A 21,419-nucleotide genomic window follows, 5' to 3' on the forward strand; every position below is an offset into this window, starting at 1 on the left:
ATTGGACTGGATCACCCTGATCCAGATACACAGTTTTCAAGATTACCAAATCCAGATTACCTGTGCTCTAAATGGGACAACATATCACAACATGTGCTACCAGCTATGTGAAGAACAGGTAGAAGAACCAATATGGGATCACTGTAAGAGTTTTTAATTTTAACACAAAAATAACATAAACATCCATTTATAATTTCTTTTATGAACCCTCATCTGAGTCACAAAAAAATATATATATCCAATAACAAATACATTGTGGACGCACAAAGGACGCTTCAAGTGTCTTTTCTGAGCTCCTGTGACTGCTGGCTCTACCAGTGAGGGTCCAGGTTGTATTTCAATAATACAGTAGGGCTGAGATCCAGAATGAATGTTTCCTCACTTTCCTTTACAATCGTAGGCTCACCATCCCCTACAACACCTCGAATCCCATGCAGAGCTTTATAGTTTTACCTCCAATAATGTCCAGAACCACATCTGTGTATTCATCAACACTACTCATTGCAAAACAAGATGTGCAATTGAGCTTTTAAATGGAGTTCTGAAGAGGCGCTTTGCATGCCTTAACTACTTGCGAGTGGAACCACAGGGAGAATGCAACCAGGGCTGGATTAACATAAGGGCTAGGTGGGGCTGAAGCCCCAGGGCCCGCGGGATTTGGGGGCCCGTGATTGGCTGGAGGAAATGAGATTGTCAAATCATAGGTGGTTGATTTGTGTATAATAAAATAACAAGACGTTATTGGAAAATGTGACTTGAATGATATAATTCACCGCCCAATCAAATGAACTCCACAATTTGCGCCATGACGTTGGGAAACGCCTCTTTTCGTTATGCTTTCATGAACATTGTAGCGCTATAAAACGCTCGCTGGAGCAATAGTTACGCCCCTCTCTTGCAGACAGACCCATCTCCGCTGGAGTTCAAAAATGATGAAAAAAGTGATAGTGGTTCACAAAAAAAGGAAAAACAAGCTTCACCCCCCTGCCTCGTCCCCGATCCGCGTGTTTTATATGTCGAAAAGGGTAAGCAAGCAGCTGAAGTTAATGAGTTAAGCACTATTTGGATGATCGCAGTGTTTCCCATACATTATTTGTGGCGCGCCGCCACAGAATCAACACTGAGCGCCACGAATAGATTTTTCATGATTACCATTGTGGGATTTTTATGTTGTTTTATTAATCAGTATGTTATGTTATAATCCATATGTGCCATTATGCTTTCTGTGCTGAGATATGTGAGTAAATGTCTGTGTGTAAAGTTGAAAGGCTGTTCCAGTTGGGGGTAGGAACAAAGCCCTGAAGAGAAAACACGCAGAACAGATGGTTTCAATAAACAAGTTGTTTGCTTTATAACTATGTTATATTTAGAGAAAGTGAAAATTAGTATGTTTAACTAATGAATGCATTTAACCAATTCATGAACAATGGAGTACTGTTGTGTTGTTGAATAATTATGTTTTACATATTTACTGCCTACATTTCATGCTGATTGCTAAAAGTGTTAAAGTTACAAAGATGTCCAAATAAGGACTGTGGAAATTGATTTTGTTCCATTTGATATTTCTTTAATTAATCATTTTATTCTATAAACATTGTGTGTTTCATATATGCACTGAGCTATTATGTAGAAATGAGGTGTTTGTGTTTGAGAGTGGAAAGGTACCAGTTTTTGTGTGTGTGTAAGATGCTGTAAGGAGGATTAGCGAGGAATTTACGCCTGGCATCGATCAAGATAAGAGAGAGGCCTGAGGGGGAAAGCAAACAGGCAACTATGTCATTAATTAATGCTTTAATATTCACAGGATAAAATATGCCATGTATTTCTTACTTAATCAGTATTAATCATTGAATAATTGATGTAATAAATATAAGATGTTGTCTTTGATAAATTTGTATTAACCAATGAAATGAAGGTTGCATATAGAATAACTTAATGGGGGCAGGGCAGCTCAACCTTGAAGAACAGAATCTCCTGTGTGTGTGTGTGTGTGTGTGTGTGTGTGTGTGTGTGTGTGTGTGTGTGTGTGTGTGTGTGTGTGTGTGTGTGTGTGTGTGTGTGTGTGTGTGTGTGTGTACCTGGTAATTATCACGTTGTGGGGACCAATTGCCCCCACAAAGATAGGAATACCAGTGTTTTTGTGACCTTGTGGGGACATTTTGATGTCCCCACGAGGAAACAAGCTTATAAATCAAACAAGATGATGTTTATTGAAAATCTAAGGTACAAGAAAGGTTTTTCTGATTGTTGGGGTTAGGGAATGGGGCAGGTAAGGGGAATAGAATATACAGTTTGTATGGTATAAAATGCATTACGTCTATGGAATGTCCCCACAAAACATGGAAACCAGAATGTGTGTGTGTGTGTGTGTGTGTGTGTGTGTGTGTGTTTTCTTTCCTAACAGATGGTTTTTAATAATGATTAAAGTGTTTGCTTAGAAGTAGTATTGCAGTAAAAGATTTAATATGTGTTTATCTATCTAAATAAGTTAATGTGTGCCTTATTCATATAACCAATTTTACAAATAATGAAATGATGTCATGATATTGAAATATGTTTTACATAATAATCACTTTCATCTTACAGCTTATGTTTTTTATAAATGAATGTTTTATTAATGATTTGTTTTTAAGAAAGCATTATAACATGCTATTCAAAGTGGAGGAGTACTGGAGAGGAACTGCAGGGCTCCCAGGGATGAGAGGAGAACAGATTGTTTTTTCTTTGTCTATGTGTGTCCATCTTTGCCTACAGGCTAAAATTGGGTGTGGTGATGGAGTCAGATGGACGAGGGGAACGGCCTTTGTGGGTGGAGATTTTCTGAAGAAAGATCGACGTCACATATTTTATAAATAAGCATGTTACTTCCTGAGCTGGTTGTTCGCTACTTGAGAGGACCCAGCGCTGTTAAACTTTTTCAATCTGATCAATAAATATTTGAACTTAGATATTCGTATCTTTTGCCTTTCCTCTAAATTATGAACACGCAATGGACGCCTTAAAGTCCAACAATTGGTGACCGCCGACGTTTTGTGGAGGGAAAGGAGAGAGTGAGAGGAAGGAGGGTTTCACATTGAAGAAACCAGAGTAAGGGAGGGCTCCATTTCAACACAAAGAGCGCTCTAATAAACAAGGTAAGCAGAAACCTGTTGTATCGAATTCTGCTATTTGGATATACCAAATTAATTGTGTTGATAAGGAGCTCCGAACTGAAATTAATTATTTAAACAATAAGAATTGATCAGAGTGAAAAACTTTTTGAAATGTTTGAATTTTTTTTGTTAAATAAAAGGTTGAGGATTCCTTTAACGCATTAGGCGTTATAAAATACCAACTCGGGTTGAAGCCCGTAGGGGGTTGAGAAACCAATGGGTGGAGGGCCCAGGAACCATCTAATTGAGTACAGTATTAAATTTAAGGGTTATATATTGTAATTTATGGTTGGAGGCCATTAGTGCATTAGGCGCTATAAAGTACCAATTTGGGTGAAAGGCCCGTTAGGTGAAATTCCTACGAATACTGTTAATGGCGGTGTAAGTTAACAGAATTAAATATAAGGCTGAGGATTCCTTTAATACATTAGGTGTTATAAAATACCAACTCGGTTGTAGCCGTAGGGGGTGTACAGCAGCCCGTGAGGTGTAAGGCCTACGAATACTGTAAAAGAAAATTGACGTCTTACTGTTATTGTTGTGGTTTGTCTGAGAAATTGTATTGTAATAGTATTTGTACCGTGTATTGAACGTTGATATATATTATGGCTGAATTTCAGAAAGAGTGTGATGACTATGTGTGTTCACCGGTGTATGTGCCATGGCTAAAAATAATTCAATTAATGATGGCCCAAACTGATCCTAAAGATGTTAAGAAAAGACAGAAAGAGGTTGCATTAGTTAGGGGAAGTTGACAGTGGTGCAGCTGCAAAGCCAAAGGAAGTTGAACAAGGAAACAGTCAGCCAGACTCAAGTGTGACACCTACGGCTCCTCCTCCAGCTCCACCCCCAGTGAAATCGATCTACCCCTCCTTGCACACACCTCCTCTTTATGAGAAAGCCAAAGCCCCAATGCAACAGCCTGTTTTTCAAATCAATAGCGGTGAATTGAATGTAGATGTAGATTTTATTTGTGTGAAAATGTAGTGTGTCTGTGATATATTGAGTCTGTTAAAACCATAAATGGGATTAAGCAAAATTTAGCAGAAAGACAGAGGCGAAGCTTTGAAAGAAAAACAACAAATTACAGAAAAGAGTAGAGACCAAGTTATTAAATGTGGAAATGAACATGAACAATTAAAAAAGGACAGAAAATTGTTAAAAGGTGAATGACACAGATAAATTGTATAAAGGACAAAAAGATTTAACAAAATGAAGAGGAGTCTTCATCTGATGATGGAAGGTGGTCACAAGATAAATTTTATTTTAAATTGAAAGGCAATATTTTGCAATGGGTTAAGTTAAACCTTGAAAGGCTGAAAGCTCTCATCCTTTGACATTCAAGAAAGTGAATAAAAGCTGGCAAGAAACAGACAATGAAAAACTGTGTGTGACATCAAAGTGTTGGAGTTGCAAAGAGAGGAGTAACTCATAAACTGGACTGAGAACACATTCTATTTGAATGGGACTATACTTGAACTCAAGCGGTGAAGGGGGCACTGCCTATGGTCAGAGACATTTACAAGGATGAAACACCAAATCCAGAAAGACTCACAAAGACAATAATGTTCTTGGAGGCAAGAGAAACTGGACAATATTTCACTGGACACTGAACTTTTTCATTTTCATAAGGGCCTTTGAGTGAAAAAGGGGAAAGAGTAAACAGCCGTTCAATGTTTAGTAAAGACCTTGTTACTATAGGGACACAGACAATCTTTATGAGAAAATCAGCTAGACAAATTTAAAGGCTGATCAAGAACTTTGTTGTTAGGTGTGACTACCTGTTCTGAAATCAAATCAGACTCCTATTAATCTGACAGGAAGAAATGCATAATTGAATTTAGTATCTACAGAGGAAGTCAGAATTCCACTGATGGTACTGAGCTAAAAAGCAAATATATATGGCATAGAACAGCTATGGCAGAAAGGAAATTAAAATAGATAAAAGAAATAAATTGAAAAAGAAAAAAAGAACACCATAGAACACTATAAAAGGTAAACAAGAAAAGCTGTGAGAATAGAAATATAACTGATTATTGTAACAAACTTTGTATTTAAGGAAATCGCCAGCCAAGACATCATATTATGTGCATGAAGGTGTTCACATGGCAGATCTAATCACTGAGGGTGAGCCAAATGATTGGATACCATTGACTGATATAAAAATTATTATTATTGTAATTAATTATAATTGTTATACCATTGACTGAAAAAGCAAATAAATTGAGAGATGGTTTGTTCGCGGTACCACTGACAACTACCCCACCGTTAATCACACTGTTTACAGATGGTTGTTGTTTCAGAGCAGCAGATGACAAATTGAAGGCAGGCTTTGCTGTGGTTGAGCAAGTTGTGGGTGATTTTGTAACACGACTGAGTGGTAGATAGAAGGGTAAACGGTCAGCACAGAGAGCTGAAATGACAGCTGTTATCAAAGCCTTGCACTACACTGGTGAAGAGAGGGTGATTATTTATAGTGACTCTGCATATGTGATTGGTGCAGTATATATGGAACTGCCATATGGCAGATAGGTGGGTTTGAAACCAGGAAAGGCCGGCCTATAGTAAATGCTAGCAAAGCCTGACACATACTACAGGCTGTGAAGGTACCTAATGAAGTGGCTGTTGTCAACTACCTAACACACCACTTATATCCCCAACCATGGTTTCCCAAGACAAAGTTAGATCTGACAAAATTGACAAAAACGGACTGGAATTGACATATAGTTTCGGGGCTGCTTATCACCCCAATGTTAGAGCAAAGCTGAAATACTGAACCTGACTTTGACATTAAAACTTGACTTGACAAACTATGTGCACAGATAAAAATAACATGGCTTGACGCATTACCTATTGCATTAATGTCTATTCACTTTTCTGTTAACAGGATTTCTGGTTTTACAACCTTTGAATTGCTTACAGGTCGTCAGTTTCCGGGTCCGAGGAACGCCTTGGTGTAGGATCCAATCCTGCCACTAACTAATGATGTTTATTTCTACAAACTAACTGCTATGATTAAAATTTTTCCTGCCAGGCTACCACACAACGAAATTGTGAGAACAACCCAGCTGTTACAAATGATGATTGGGTTTCTAACAGACACAGGTGTGGACCTGAGGACTCAGGTCCAAGAGAGGGAGAGTGTTGAAAGTGAAAGTGAATCAGCTGGAATACAGAGAGGACAAACAGGAAGTGGTAACACATCAGTGGTAACACTCGCACAACACCAACAACAAAGTCAACAAACACTCTGTAAAATTGTGCATAAAAAAGGTGACATTTTTTCCAGCCCAGTAACAGAACCCCTAGCACACTGTGTGAGCACAGATTGTGCCTACGGAGCAGGTATAGCCGTACAGTTCAAAGCGAAGTACGGTACACAAAAGGTTGTAAGACAGAACAAACACACAGGTGAATGTGCAGTTACCCATGAGGACGACGGCAGATTGATTTTTCATTTAATAACAAAACAAAATTGTACTGATTTACCAACATATGAGAATTTTACCTACAGCCTCAGACGTATGAGAGAGTGGTGTGAGAAAGAAAACATAACAAGTGTATCCACTCCCCGGCTGGGGTGTGGCTTAGATAAATTGGATTTCCACAAAGTGCTGGAAATCCTGACAGAAGTGTTTAGAGACCTGAATATCACAATTACCATATATTCATTATAACCTGGGTAACTACATACCATATTGACCTTTGAATTTTGATCTTTGAATTTCTTAAGTTTCTTATACAATTCTACAGTATTAATTTCATATTTAATTTTTCTTTTCCTTTTTGAATTTACGATTGTTATTTGAGTATTAGCCAATAGGCATAAGTGTATTTTTTCCACAGAGATGAAGCTATATGCAAATTGGAAGGTTCTGTGGGCCGTAGGAGTTATAACTGCAATTATAATCACCATAATATTTGGCATAAACAATGGAGATCCCTGTGTAACAGACTGATAGTGTCTGCAATAGAGAAAAAAGAAAATCCACCCAAATACAGCATGCCCCTATTAGGCCTACAGAACCTGGATGAGGAGGAAGAAGAAAATGTGTGACCTCTTTCAGAGGTCAAGAGAGGGAATTGTGGGATTTTTATGTTGTTTTATTAATCAGTATGTTATGTTATAATCCATATGTGCCATTATGCTTTCTGTGCTGAGATATGTGAGTAAATGTCTGTGTGTAAAGTTGAAAGGCTGTTCCAGTTGGGGGTAGGAACAAAGCCCTGAAGAGAAAACACGCAGAACAGATGGTTTCAATAAACAAGTTGTTTGCTTTATAACTATGTTATATTTAGAGAAAGTGAAAATTAGTATGTTTAACTAATGAATGCATTTAACCAATTCATGAACAATGGAGTACTGTTGTGTTGTTGAATAATTATGTTTTACATATTTACTGCCTACATTTCATGCTGATTGCTAAAAGTGTTAAAGTTACAAAGATGTCCAAATAAGGACTGTGGAAATTGATTTTGTTCCATTTTATATTTCTTTAATTAATCATTTTATTCTATAAACATTGTGTGTTTCATATATGCACTGAGCTATTATGTAGAAATGAGGTGTTTGTGTTTGAGAGTGGAAAGGTACCAGTTTTTGTGTGTGTGTAAGATGCTGTAAGGAGGATTAGCGAGGAATTTACGCCTGGCATCGATCAAGATAAGAGAGAGGCCTGAGGGGGAAAGCAAACAGGCAACTATGTCATTAATTAATGCTTTAATATTCACAGGATAAAATATGCCATGTATTTCTTACTTAATCAGTATTAATCATTGAATAATTGATGTAATAAATATAAGATGTTGTCTTTGATAAATTTGTATTAACCAATGAAATGAAGGTTGCATATAGAATAACTTAATGGGGGCAGGGCAGCTCAACCTTGAAGAACAGAATCTCCTGTGTGTGTGTGTGTGTGTGTGTGTGTGTGTGTGTGTGTGTGTGTGTGTGTGTGTGTGTGTGTGTGTGTGTGTGTGTGTGTGTGTGTGTGTGTGTGTGTGTGTGTGTGTGTGTGTGTTTTCTTTCCTAACAGATGGTTTTTAATAATGATTAAAGTGTTTGCTTAGAAGTAGTATTGCAGTAAAAGATTTAATATGTGTTTATCTATCTAAATAAGTTAATGTGTGCCTTATTCATATAACCAATTTTACAAATAATGAAATGATGTCATGATATTGAAATATGTTTTACATAATAATCACTTTCATCTTACAGCTTATGTTTTTTATAAATGAATGTTTTATTAATGATTTGTTTTTAAGAAAGCATTATAACATGCTATTCAAAGTGGAGGAGTACTGGAGAGGAACTGCAGGGCTCCCAGGGATGAGAGGAGAACAGATTGTTTTTTCTTTGTCTATGTGTGTCCATCTTTGCCTACAGGCTAAAATTGGGTGTGGTGATGGAGTCAGATGGACGAGGGGAACGGCCTTTGTGGGTGGAGATTTTCTGAAGAAAGATCGACGTCACATATTTTATAAATAAGCATGTTACTTCCTGAGCTGGTTGTTCGCTACTTGAGAGGACCCAGCGCTGTTAAACTTTTTCAATCTGATCAATAAATATTTGAACTTAGATATTCGTATCTTTTGCCTTTCCTCTAAATTATGAACACGCAATGGACGCCTTAAAGTCCAACACCATTTACATTTTTATTTTAATATTTAAAACGGCTTCATTCACTATTGCTAGGGCTCAGCCGCGCCTCTCTCGTGCGCACGCGCTCTCTCTGTCTCATGCTGTGTGCGGCACCTCGACAGTGCATCTCTCACATGACACTGAGTGAAAGAATTAAAAGTTGGCGGTGTTTTCATGTCATTTTTCAATGTACTTGTATTTTCACGTAAACGTCAACAGATGTTACTGACAGAGAAGACGGCTGACAGACTTTATCATAACTTAACGAAAGGTTAGTAGTGTTTTCCCACAAACACACATCGGTTCTCTGTGTGCGAGCTCTCTCCTTCCCTATGGTGCGGTGCGTTATGCGCGCGTGTTCTGTAGTTCTGTGTAACAGTGTATTCTCTCATATTTTTGAATTTGCACTGAATTGTCTTCACCATACGCGATCTACAATCCAACTATCACTTGCATTTTAAATTAAAAGCGCTCATAAACACAACAAGATGAGAAGAGCATCAGTAGCCTAAAGCTCTGCAATGCTTGAGAGGTAGTGTAGCCAAAATCACTTTGTATATCAGCTCTTCAAAAAACTCTTCTAAAATAACAATCATAGCATTTATGTAATTGTAAATGCAGTGTAAATATAGGCTATTAATAATAACCCTCATGCTATCAACATGAGGGTGATGTTTTTTAACTATCTCTAAATTATTCATGGTTGAGTACTTATTGAGGAAGTATGACTGAAGTAGGAGTAATGTTTTTGCTGATTTTTGGCAACCTTTATGTTTTTGAGTTCATATCTGGAGTAAATGCACTACATAGGTGTTAGAATCTAATTCTAAGCAGGTCTAGGAGTATGAGATTTTCTTTCAAGTTCGGTACCTAGGTTGTTAGGTGAGGATCTGAGGTGAGCAACAGAGAAATCTGATATCAGAGGACCATGAAAGACACTGACACCGAGATGCAGTTTCAATCATAGACCAAATTTTATTAGACATCCTTCACATTATATAGGATGCCAAAAGGAAACGTTAGTCACCTGGGTTGTCTGGCACAATCTTGTGATCAAAACATTGACGAATTCGTCTAGCCAATAATCGTATGATTAATTAAGACAGCTTTGTGTTCAACCTACATAAGGGGAAGTGATACCAAAAACAGGGAAGTAGGGTCTGACACATATTCCCAAAATATCATCCTTGCCCCGACCACAATTAACCAAAGGATATTTTCCAAACATAGCAAATGTAAGATCATTAATCACTGGGGAAAACTTTAACTGAACAGGCCAGAAAACAAACAGTGTGTTATACAATGGAAAAACCCAGACACATAACATTTCTATAATATGCATTGTATATATTTAACCTTAAAGACAGGATGAGCTTGTCATCAAAATATATGATTAGAGAAGATGCCACTATGAAAAGGATTATCAAAACCATGTGAACATATAATGTGAATTAAACAGGATATATAGATATATATTTGGTTTGCTTACAAGTTAACTAGTGGGTGTGGGAAAGGTACATCTTTTAGATTCTTACAATGGCCCCTTTGATACACGATAGTGGATCACATCTATTCAATTCAATTCAATTTTATTTATATAGCGCTTTTCACAAAAGTCAATTGTTTCAAAGCAGCTTTACATAAATAGAAGCAGTGAAAAGCACAGAAAACGACAGATAGCACAACAAAATACATGATAGCATGAGCCGTTAAATTTGCTGCGGCTATGACTCAATATTATAATTGCACGTATTACTAAAGCAACGTATAGAAGAGGAAGCTAGGTAAAGCCCAAAAAGGCTGCCTCCCCGGGGTGAAAAACCCCCTAGGAGAAAAAAAACACCGGGCTTTTATCCGAGGAAAAATAAGTCCTAGGAGGGAAAAACCCTTGGGAGAACGGAAATGGAGATTTAGCGGAGATTAAGCGATTCTGCCGGTGATCGTTGGTCAGGTATCAGCTGGGCATAACGTTGAAGGACAGCCAGTAGATCAGAGGTGTGCCGACTTTCACATCTACCGGGACTGGGTCTGGGTCTCGTCCTCGGGTCGAGGACGAGACAGGGAGAGAAAAACAAAATCGTATTAGCGTAGCGGCCGTTCATATGTATTGAAGTGTCACACAGTGATGTGGTTTAACTCAGCTTAGTTCCAGACAGACTAAATATTGCGGCATAATTATGTTATCCACAGTTGAGGATTTAGCAAATTGGGGGCCCAATGCGAGGGTATATATGGTAAATAAGGGTCACCTTCCGATCTTTAAGAGAAAATGAAACCTGACGACCCGTTTGACTAAGGCCTAAAGCCCCACTGTCGTCGTTAATGCAGGTTCAGTGGCAAACGGGTCTATATTGTATACCATTTACAGGACCAGGAGAAAACGCCAAAAACATCGCAACCCGACCATACGTGTTAACCCGTTTGACTAAGGCCGGAAGCCCCACTGTCGTCGTTAATGCAGGTTCAGTGGCAAACGGGTCTGTATGGCATACTATTCATAAGACTTACGATAGCGCCAAAATCGCAACCCGACCATACGTGCCAACCCGTTTGACTAAGGCTGGAGGCCCCACTGTCGTCGTTAATGCAGGTTCAGTGGCAAACGGGTCTGTATGGCATACTATTCACAAGACACACGAAAGCGCGAAAAACGCAACCCGACCATACATACCAACCCGTTTGACTAAGGCTGGAGGCCCCACTGTCGTCGTTAATGCAGGTTCAGTGGCAAACGGGTCTGTATGGCATACTATTCATAAGACTTACGATAGCGCCAAAATCGCAACCCGGCCATACGTGCCAACCCGTTTGACTAAGGCTGGAGGCCCCACTGTCGTCGTTAATGCAGGTTCAGTGGCAAACGGGTATGTATGGCATACTATTCACAAGACACACGAAAGCGCGAAAAACGCAACCCGACCATACATACCAACCCGTTTGACTAAGGCTGGAGGCCCCACTGTCGTCGTTAATGCAGGTTCAGTGGCAAACGGGTCTGTATGGCATACTATTCACAAGACACACGAAAGCACCAAAATCGCAACCCGACCATACGTGCCAAACCGTTTGACTAAGGCCGGAAGCCCCACTGTCGTCGTTAATGCAGGTTCAGTGGCAAACGGTGGCAAACTATTTAATGCAATTCATTTTAAGTGTTCATGCAGAAAAGGTTTTTATTTATTTATTTGGTTGGTCTGTGTTATGACCGTGAGTGCTTTGTTTCTTGAAAATAACTATTGCGAGTTAAGAACCTTTACTAGACAAATTATGCGAATGCTTTGTTGAAGAGAAAAGTTTTAAGTCTAGATGTAAAATGATCGACTGTGTCTGATTCTCGGACATCGGTTGGTAAATCATTCCAGAGCTTAGGGGCTAAGTAGGAAAAGGATCTTCCACTTTTAGACACTTTTGATAGTCTAGGGATAATCAATAGGCCAGAATTTTGCGACCGTAGTGTGCGTGATGGATTGTATTCTGATAGTAATTCTCTAAGATATGAGGGTGCTAAGCCATTTAAAGCTTTGTAGGTGATTAGTGATATTTTAAATTGGATGCGATATTTAACTGGTAGCCAGTGTAAAGATGCCAGAATTGGGCTTATGTGGTCATACTTCTTAGATCGAGTAAGTACCCTTGCAGAAGCATTTTGAACTAGCTGAAGCTTGTTGACCTGATTTGAATGGCATCCCCCGAGTTACAATAGTCTATTCTAGAGGTCATAAAAGCATGAATAAGCTTCTCTGCGTCAGATGTAGACAGTATATGGCGTATTTTTGAGATATTTCTAAGATGGAAGAATGCTGTGCGGCAGACGTTGGCGATATGACTATCAAAGGATAAGTTGCTGTCGAACATCACACCTAAGTTCCTAACCGTGGAAGATGGCACCACAGTACAGCCATCTATGTGCAATTTGTAATCTGACATATTATGTTTGTAGCGATTTGGTTCAATAATAAGTACCTCTGTCTTATTGGAGTTGAGCTTAAGAAAGTTATGTGCCATCCAGTCACTAACATCGCTAATGCAGTCTTTTAGCTTAGAAAACGTGTGTGTTTCGCTGGGATGCGAGGAGATGTAAAGCTGGGTATCATCCGCATAGCAGTGAAAACTTATGTTATGTTTCCTGATAATGTCTCCTAGGGGTAACATGTATAACGAGAACAGGATAGGACCTAAAACTGATCCCTGCGGTACACCGTATTTAACCAGGGAGTGATATGACTCTTCCTCATTTACATAAACAAAGTGATAGCGATTGGTTAGATATGACCTAAACCAGGCTAGCGCCTGACCACTGATACCAACATAGTTTTCTAGTCTATTGAGTAGGATTCTGTGGTCTATTGTGTCAAATGCTGCACTAAGGTCTAGTAATATAAGAATTGAGATTTCACCACGATTGGATGTTAATAGGAGGTCATTTGTAACTCTAAGCAACGCTGTCTCTGTGCTATGGTGGGGCCTGAATCCTGATTGGAACTTTTCATATGTACTATTATTTGTCAAGAATGTGCGTAACTGGCTTGCCACTACCTTTTCTAATATTTTCGAAAGAAAAGGGAGATTTGAGATTGGTCTAAAGTTATTAAGTTCTCCTTGGTCAAGCTGTGGTTGGAACGTATCCTATTTCTAGCGATGAGTTAAAGATATTTAGAACCGGGGTTGACACTACAGGGAATACTTCTTTAAGTAGTTTTGTGGGAACGGGGTCTAATATACAGGACGATGATTTGGATGATGTGACTAGTTTAGAGAGCTCATCTATTGTAGTAGGTTTAAATGAATTAAGATGTTCGTATGGTAGTCTAGTGTTAAGTGAACTAATGGGTAGAGTGGTGGCTGCCTGGGTAGCTACGATGTTTTCCCTAATAGCCGAAATTTTGTTAGAAAAGAAGTTCATGAAGTCGTTACTATTGTGTTGAAGTTTACTATTGGTTTCTGTTTGTTCTTTGTTTCTAGTCAGTTTCGCAACTGTGCTAAAGAGGAAACGAGGGTTATTATGATTCTCATTTATAAGCTTGCTAAGATATGTAGATCTGGCGGTTTTAATAGCCTGTCTGTAGTGTTTAACACTCTGTTTCCATGCTGCGCGCCATACTTCTAACTTTGTGCTTCTATAATTTCTTTCCATTTTTCTAGCTGCCTTTTTAAGGGCTGCTGTGTGATGGTCATACCATGGAGCTGGCGGTTTTTCTTTGAATCTCTTTTTTCGAATGGGAGCAACGGCATCCAATGTGTTAGAACAGACATTGTTTAGGTTTTCTATTTCAATATCTAGATCGTCACAGTTATCTGCTACATGTTTCATTTGGGACAGGTCTGGAAGAGTGCTAATAAAGCTATCTTTAGTGGTGGAAATTATTGTTCTGGCTAGTCGGTAGCATGTTGTAGATTGAGTGATCCTATCTAGAAGTACAGTGTATGACACAAGGTAATGGTCAGAAACTGCATCACTCTGAGGTGATATTTCGACGTCATTAATATTGAGTCCGAGTGACAGAATTAAGTCTAATGTGTGCTTACGAGTATGCGTTGGCCCTGTCACGTTTTGTCTAATATTGAGACAATTTAGAACATCTATAAACGCACGTCCTAATGCGTCTTTTGGGTTGTCCACATGGACATTAAAATCACCAACAATAAGAGCTTTATCTACAGTGACTACAAGCTCAGATAGGAAATCTGCTATTTCATTAAGGAAATCTGCATGGTGGCCCGGTGGTCTATAGATTGTCGCTAAAGGAAAAGAAAGCTGTTTGTGGTTACGATCAGTTATTTCCATATTTAACAACATTACTTCAAATGATTTAAATTTTAGCTCAGATTTTTGGTTTACTTTAAACATTGTGTTGTATATTGTAGCTACACCACCCCCTCTCCCCTTTAATCGAGGTTCGTGTTTATAATAATAGTCTTGTGGGTTGGATTCATTTAAACTAATGTAGTCGTCTGCTTTAAGCCAGGTTTCTGTTAAACAGAGTACATCTAAGTTTTGGTCTGTAATTATTTCATTGACAATAGGTTCTTTATTGGTAAGCGATCTAATGTTAAGAAGGCCGAATTTTAAGATTCGAGATTCATCTGTTAATGTATTGTTTTCTAATTTTATTTGAATCAGATTTGTACCAGATGTAACAAGCGGTGCCCTGTATTAATTTGTTCGGGGAACAGATACAGTTGAAATGTGCTGATATTTCGGTAAGATTGACTCGAAGTGCTGGGATATAAGTGGTCTTGACATATCACGGCAGCTAACAGATGGACGGTTAAGCCGATCCGTCTGTTTCCTGACCTGGGCCCTGGATAGTCAGACTATATCAGAATTAAGACTATTGATCAGATTTTTAGTGAGTATAGCACTTCCTTCCGATGACGGATGAAGGCCATCTCGGGTTAGGAGAAATGGTCTTCCCCAGAAATGCTTCCAATTGTCTATAAACCCTACGTTATGCTGAGGGCACCACTTTGACATCCATCCATTGAGAGACACTAATCTACTATGTGTTTCATCTCCCCGGTAGGCGGGGAGGGGACCAGAGCATATTACATTGTCTGACATTGTTTTTGCAATTTCACACATCTCCTTAATATTATCTTTGGTGATTTCCGACTGGCGGAGCCTAGTGTCATTCGTGCCGGCGTGAATAACAATCTTAGAAAACTTCCACTTAGCATTAGCCAGCACTTTAAGTTTGGATCTAATGTCAGACGTTCTGGCTCCCGGTATACAGTCGACTATGGTGTTTGGTGCCTCAATGTTAGTGTTCCTGAGTATAGAATCTCCAATGACCAGGGCACTTTTAAAAGGTGTTTCAGCTGGTATACTCCTTAGGGGATCGAATCTGTTAGAAATTGTCGTTACGTTATGGGTCTTAGAAGGACGCCTTATATGACTATGCCGCCTAACAGTCACCCAGTTTGACCGCCGACTTGACTCTGATGACGGAACCGAGCCATGTGTATTTTGATAAACACTATGCGCGCTCGATACAGTATTTGTAATATTTATATTAGCATCTGATGTCGGAACCGAGCCATTAGTCTTTTCGCTCGATAGATTATTTGCGACAGTAACATTAGCTGTTTTGCTATCCTCAACTAGCGTTCGGATGCGCGATTCTAGTTCAGCAACCTTCTCAGTTAACCTTAATACTTCAATACACTTAGTGCATGTAAACCCCTCTATGCTAACAGCAGAAGCTAAACTATACATGAGGCAAGTTGTACATGTTACAATAACAAGCGGAGTCTTACCGCTTTCATGCTGGGCGATGGCGTCTTCGTTTACCCGAACGCGGTCCCCGGAGCTGCATCGCGTGGGGTGTTCGGTTGTGACACGCCTCGGTCGCCTGCGAACGTCTGGGGCCAGGGTGATGTTTGGCTTGCTGAATCTGCGAAGGCCGGGCAGCGGTTCCTCCACAGCTTCCGGATCGCTTTCATGTCGTTCACGGTCCGTGAAGCTGCATCGCGTGGAATGCATGTTTGTTGCTCGCTTGTGGACGTCGGAAGGCAGGGTGAAGTGGGCGCTGTACCTCGCCTTGGATCTGCTAAAACCGGGAAACAACTCCTCCACAGCTTCCCGCTCAGGTGAGGATAGGTCAGAAAAGCATATATCAGATGAATCCGCCATTAGATCGGAAAATGCTAGCTTCAGCCTCCACCGTGTGGATGCTAGCGGGCTATATGCTAACACTGGGTGTTTATTAGTGATAAATAGTTTCACGTGGTAGTACTGCTCAATAATCGTCACGGTAAAGTATTCCTATGTAAAACTAATAAGTTATATTATATAAATAGGAATAAGATGGTAAAAAAAGCTTTTAGATGATGAACTCGACGGAGCTATGATGCACGATCTGTTCAGCGTGAAGTCACAGACCGGATGTCAGTGACGTCAGTTACTGGCCCGAACGTCTCTCATGGGCACAGTCACCCTAAAATGTGATCTGATCCCACACACCTATATCAGAATAGAAATGCATTCGCTTCATGTTTGAAAATCACAATTTGCATCACAGGTCATTTGGGTTCACCTTCTATGGTCGAGTTATCACTAATCCATTTACTCCAGATATATTATTTATGGCATGCACAGTTAATGTTACCCTCAATTTCTCACGGCATATAACAGGGTTATGGTACACATCTGGAAAGCACTGGTTTCATATACTTTAAAATACTCTTCCCAATTGTCAAATTGTTACAAATAGCAATTTCCTACATAACCCTTTTTTCCAAGAAACCATTTATCTATTTATTTTTCTTTAAACTTTCAGATCATCATCATTCAAAATAAACATATACCACAGCATATGATCTACGAATCGCTTTTGCAGGGTTGGTTGTGTGATGGTTTCGTTGTCTTCCATTCTCTTTGCTCTGCTTTCACAATGTGCTCGCTGAAGATGATGAAAGCTTCGGTCACTGTACACGGTTCGAATCCTTCTGGCAGTTGAGCTTCCAGCAAGATCTCTCACTCGTTGTTCTCCGTTGATCTCCGTGAATAGCAGTCGTTGTTTGGGTTTGTCTCCGGTGTCCTGATCCATGGCAGAGTGATGTTTCAGCCTCGAGGCGTGAATCCACTGCGGCTGATGATCAGTCAGAACCCCGGTCCTGGTGATAGCAATCACCTTGGCTGGGCCGTAGTAGTTTGGCTCTCCAACCCTTGTCGGTTTCAGACTCTTAATTAGAACACTCTGTCCGGGAGCAAAAGAATGAGTATGGTTTTCTGAGGGGGGAGATAAAGAAACATTAGCACAGATAGAGTTCAATTTCTCAATTATGGACACCACGTAGTCTTCCTGTATCAGCTCCAGGTCACCTGGGGAAGAAATGCCAGCACGGCCTTTCACCCAAGGGGTGGGGAAAGGCCTGCCCATTAGTTTTTCAAATGAAGATAATTATTTGGTTGAAGATGGGGTCATTCTTATTTTGGATAATAAAGGAGGTGTCAAATCTACCCATTTCTTTCCCGTTTCTAACACAGATTTGGTTATCGTCTGTTTAATTTTCGCATCCGTTCTCTTTATGACAGCTGCTAATTGTAGGTGATACGGGATATTAAAATGCCAATCAATAGACAACGCTTTAGCTAAGAGCTACGTTACTCTGGACACAAAAGGTGTCCCTTTGTCGTATTCCGTTGTTTTCGGTATGCCAAAACGAAGAATAATTTCCTTTTGTCAAAAATTTTAACTACAGTTTGCGGATCCTCTTTATGATAAACAATATTTAAGATTTCCAATCAGCGTCATGTGTGAAATCAATCTGATCATGTTAAAAAGGTGCCTCGGGGTGTGGCAACGCATCTTTTTTTTGTTTTTCGTGGCGGGTTCACTTTTGCACAGGTTAGACATGAGTTGAAAATCAAATTTGTTGGTTTTCTTTACATCTCTGCAATATATTAAAATAGATTTATTGCATGAGTCACCTTTGTATTACTGGTATGTGATAGATCATGGTAATATCTTATTAAAATTACCAGTCCCAGTTTTGGAAGTGCTACTCTCTCTCTCTCGTCTCTCATGACTCCCCTCTCATCTGGTACACGCTTGCTTCAGTGTTCGAGGTCACCCTGTGTTGGTTGACTCTGTAAATTTTTTTTTTATGTCAATATCATATATATTAGTCACTTGCACAGCCATTGCAAGGTCTGTTTTGACATCATACTCAAATAGTTATTCAATTTGAGCTTGAGCTGCTGCTTTGGCAGCTTCCTCTTCTCTTCTTGTTTCCCACAGATCATTTCCTAATCCATGACTTTTTACCTTTACTATTGCCACTTCAGACGGTAGCTGTACTGCTTTTGTGAACCGTCCTATCAAATTTAAATGAATTATTATGAATTTTTAAATGAAAAGGACTTACCATCTGTTGTCTTAAAATCTCAGGCTTCCCATGTTTTTACAAAATTTTGAGTAAACATTTTTAGAGTTATCAATTCTGCAGCTTGTGCTGAGTTGTATTTTAGAGCAAAAGCTTCAATAACCTCACCAGTATCCAACACCACAGCATAACCACACAGGTAGACACTGTCCGATGGCTTTGCCTATGAGCCATCCATATAGATCTGACCCCCCCATCTAGGGGCGAGTCCATTTAATCGGCCCTAGAGGAATAGGAAGTGGTCAATTCAAAATGCAGTTATGTTTTAGATCGTGCTCAGTCATGTCTACCAGTCCCAAAACTCCCAGCAAAAGTGGAATTAATGTTAAAAGTGGGCTGGATCGTTAAATTTTTTGATTGCCAACAGTGTCTCATACCCAGATCGCCTCTGTGCCGTCCTGTGTTGTGTAAAAATGTACCTACTTGATATAATGTGTAGAGTCATTGACTGTGACAGCCTCGTTCTCTCCACCTGTACAAACAGAGCATCAGCAGCCACTGCATAAAGACATTTCAGGCATACCTGTAACTACATTATCTAGTTTTCTAAACAGATATTCCACTGGCCTATAAGTGCAACCTTATTGTTGCCAAAGGATACCCAGAGCCACACCCTTCGCCTCTCGCGCATGCAGGTGAAAAGTCCTTGCATAGTTCGATGGCCCAGAGCTGGGGCCGTAGTAATGGCATGTTTCAGTGCCATGAAATGAGTCTCTGCTTTATCAGTCCAGCATATCAGTGATGCAGGCAATGCCTTGTGATCAATCATACTCCGCAAATGTCTGTCATGGGCAGCACACTCAGGTTTCCATGAGCGACAAAAGTTTATGAACCCCAGAAAACTTTGGAGCTGTTATACAGTTCATGGGAATCTCATCTTCCGGATCAGTTCAATCTGATCTGTGGAGGATTTTTTTCGAAGACCTGGCATTATGACGTGACCCAGGTACGAGAACTTTTGCTTGACCCACTGGAGCTTTTCTTTTGATGCTTTGAAACCAGCATTCCCCAGAATATTGTAGACAATAATGGAGGCTTTCTCACAGTTCTTTTCAGTCAGAGCAGAGACCATGATGTCATCGGCATACTGCAGAATGCAAACCGAAGACAGCAAGTCGATCTTTTTTTTTCAATGTCTTTTTCACCGCAGCGGAGAGGACGGATGGTGATTCAGCATACCCTTCTTAGTATTTGCGCCCCCTATCCTATAAGGCTAGCAGTGGCTGTGCGTCTGGATGCACTGGAACAGAGAGACAAAAGCAGCACACAAATAAATGACAGAAATACTTATGTGTGCATGGTATAAAATTTATGACAGTCGGCACATCTGGAACAATTGGAGACAGAGGAATTATCAGTTTATTGATTGCTCTTAATTCTTGTGTAAGACATCATGTCTTTCCATCAGCATTCACCACCGGGTTAATCGGTGTGTTGTTTGACGTGTAGATATGAAGACACCTTGGTAAACAAAATTGTAAATAATAGGTTTAATGCCATCTTCCTTTTCTCTTGACAAAGGATATTGTGTAATGTACACAGGTTTTAAGTTTCACTTTGTGTGGTTTCATATCAATGAAACCTGCATCATTGTTTGACTGAGACCATAGGCATGAGTTAATCAAAGTGTTTACATTCTGTGGTATGCGGGCGGTCACTGGGTCTTAGTCGGCCTTCTCACTTCCTCCCCCCATAGGCAGAGGATCAACGTATGTCTGTAAACATGACATAAAAGAGAAAACAACATGAGAGTCATGAAATTTGATGTTCCATATTTAAGTTATGCATTATGTCTTGCCCGAGCAAATTAAGACAACCATCTGGTATGATGTGAAATTTGTGAAAAAATGGCTTGACACCTGGAGCTTACCTCCAGAGGTGGTGTAATGGGACAGAACATTTCAGTTTCTGGACTACCCAAAGAGCAAATTTATCAGTAGTTGGTCCCTCATATTCAGATGAACACATTAATAATACTTCAGTATCCAAGAGAAATATATGCATTTTACCATTAAATTTAAATAAAGTTAACTTTCATTATCATTATCAAATATCAAATAAATGTGGACTTCTTCATTGTGTTTTGTTATGCCAGTTTGTCTGGTAATTACTGTCAGATAGTTTCTGATGCACTTGCTGTGGCTGTTGCATTGACTGTCTATGTGATGGCGCCCTTGGATTAAAATTGCGCCCCCCTTGGAACGACAGTCACATTGCATGTGGCCCCTTTGTCCGCATACTTAACACAGTATATCAAATCTCAGTTTCCTTTCCGGTGCTTGAGCAAGCTGTTTCCCGTTTGATGAGACTTGCCCTAAAAACATAGCATTTTCAGTTTAAACAGAAAAAGTCACCGGATGCATCAGACTCACAAATCCGTCTGCTCACATTTATATCCAACAGATTAGTGGTTGTAACCTTATGATTTACTCTTGCCTAGGATTCATATTTTTCAACATATTTTTTTAACAGCGCACTCAGACTTTGTAAATCGGTAGTCTAGAATAAACTCATACTGCTTTCCAACGTGTGCAAAATTTAGAGGCAGTTTCATTTGGTTTTATCTTTCTGTTTAATGCAAACGATAAATACTGGCAAATGCCAAACCGTTTATTTAGAAAAACGCGCATCTGATCAAAAGCATATCCTGATATTCATGATCTTCCCATGTGCCTGGATAACGAGAGGCTGCAGTCCCCTGCCTCCAGTCACATGGTTTTCTCAAATCAGACGACGGC

This window comes from Paramisgurnus dabryanus, chromosome 4 (genome assembly GCF_030506205.2).
Source record: "Paramisgurnus dabryanus chromosome 4, PD_genome_1.1, whole genome shotgun sequence".
In the NCBI taxonomy this organism is placed as follows: Eukaryota; Metazoa; Chordata; class Actinopteri; order Cypriniformes; family Cobitidae; genus Paramisgurnus; species Paramisgurnus dabryanus.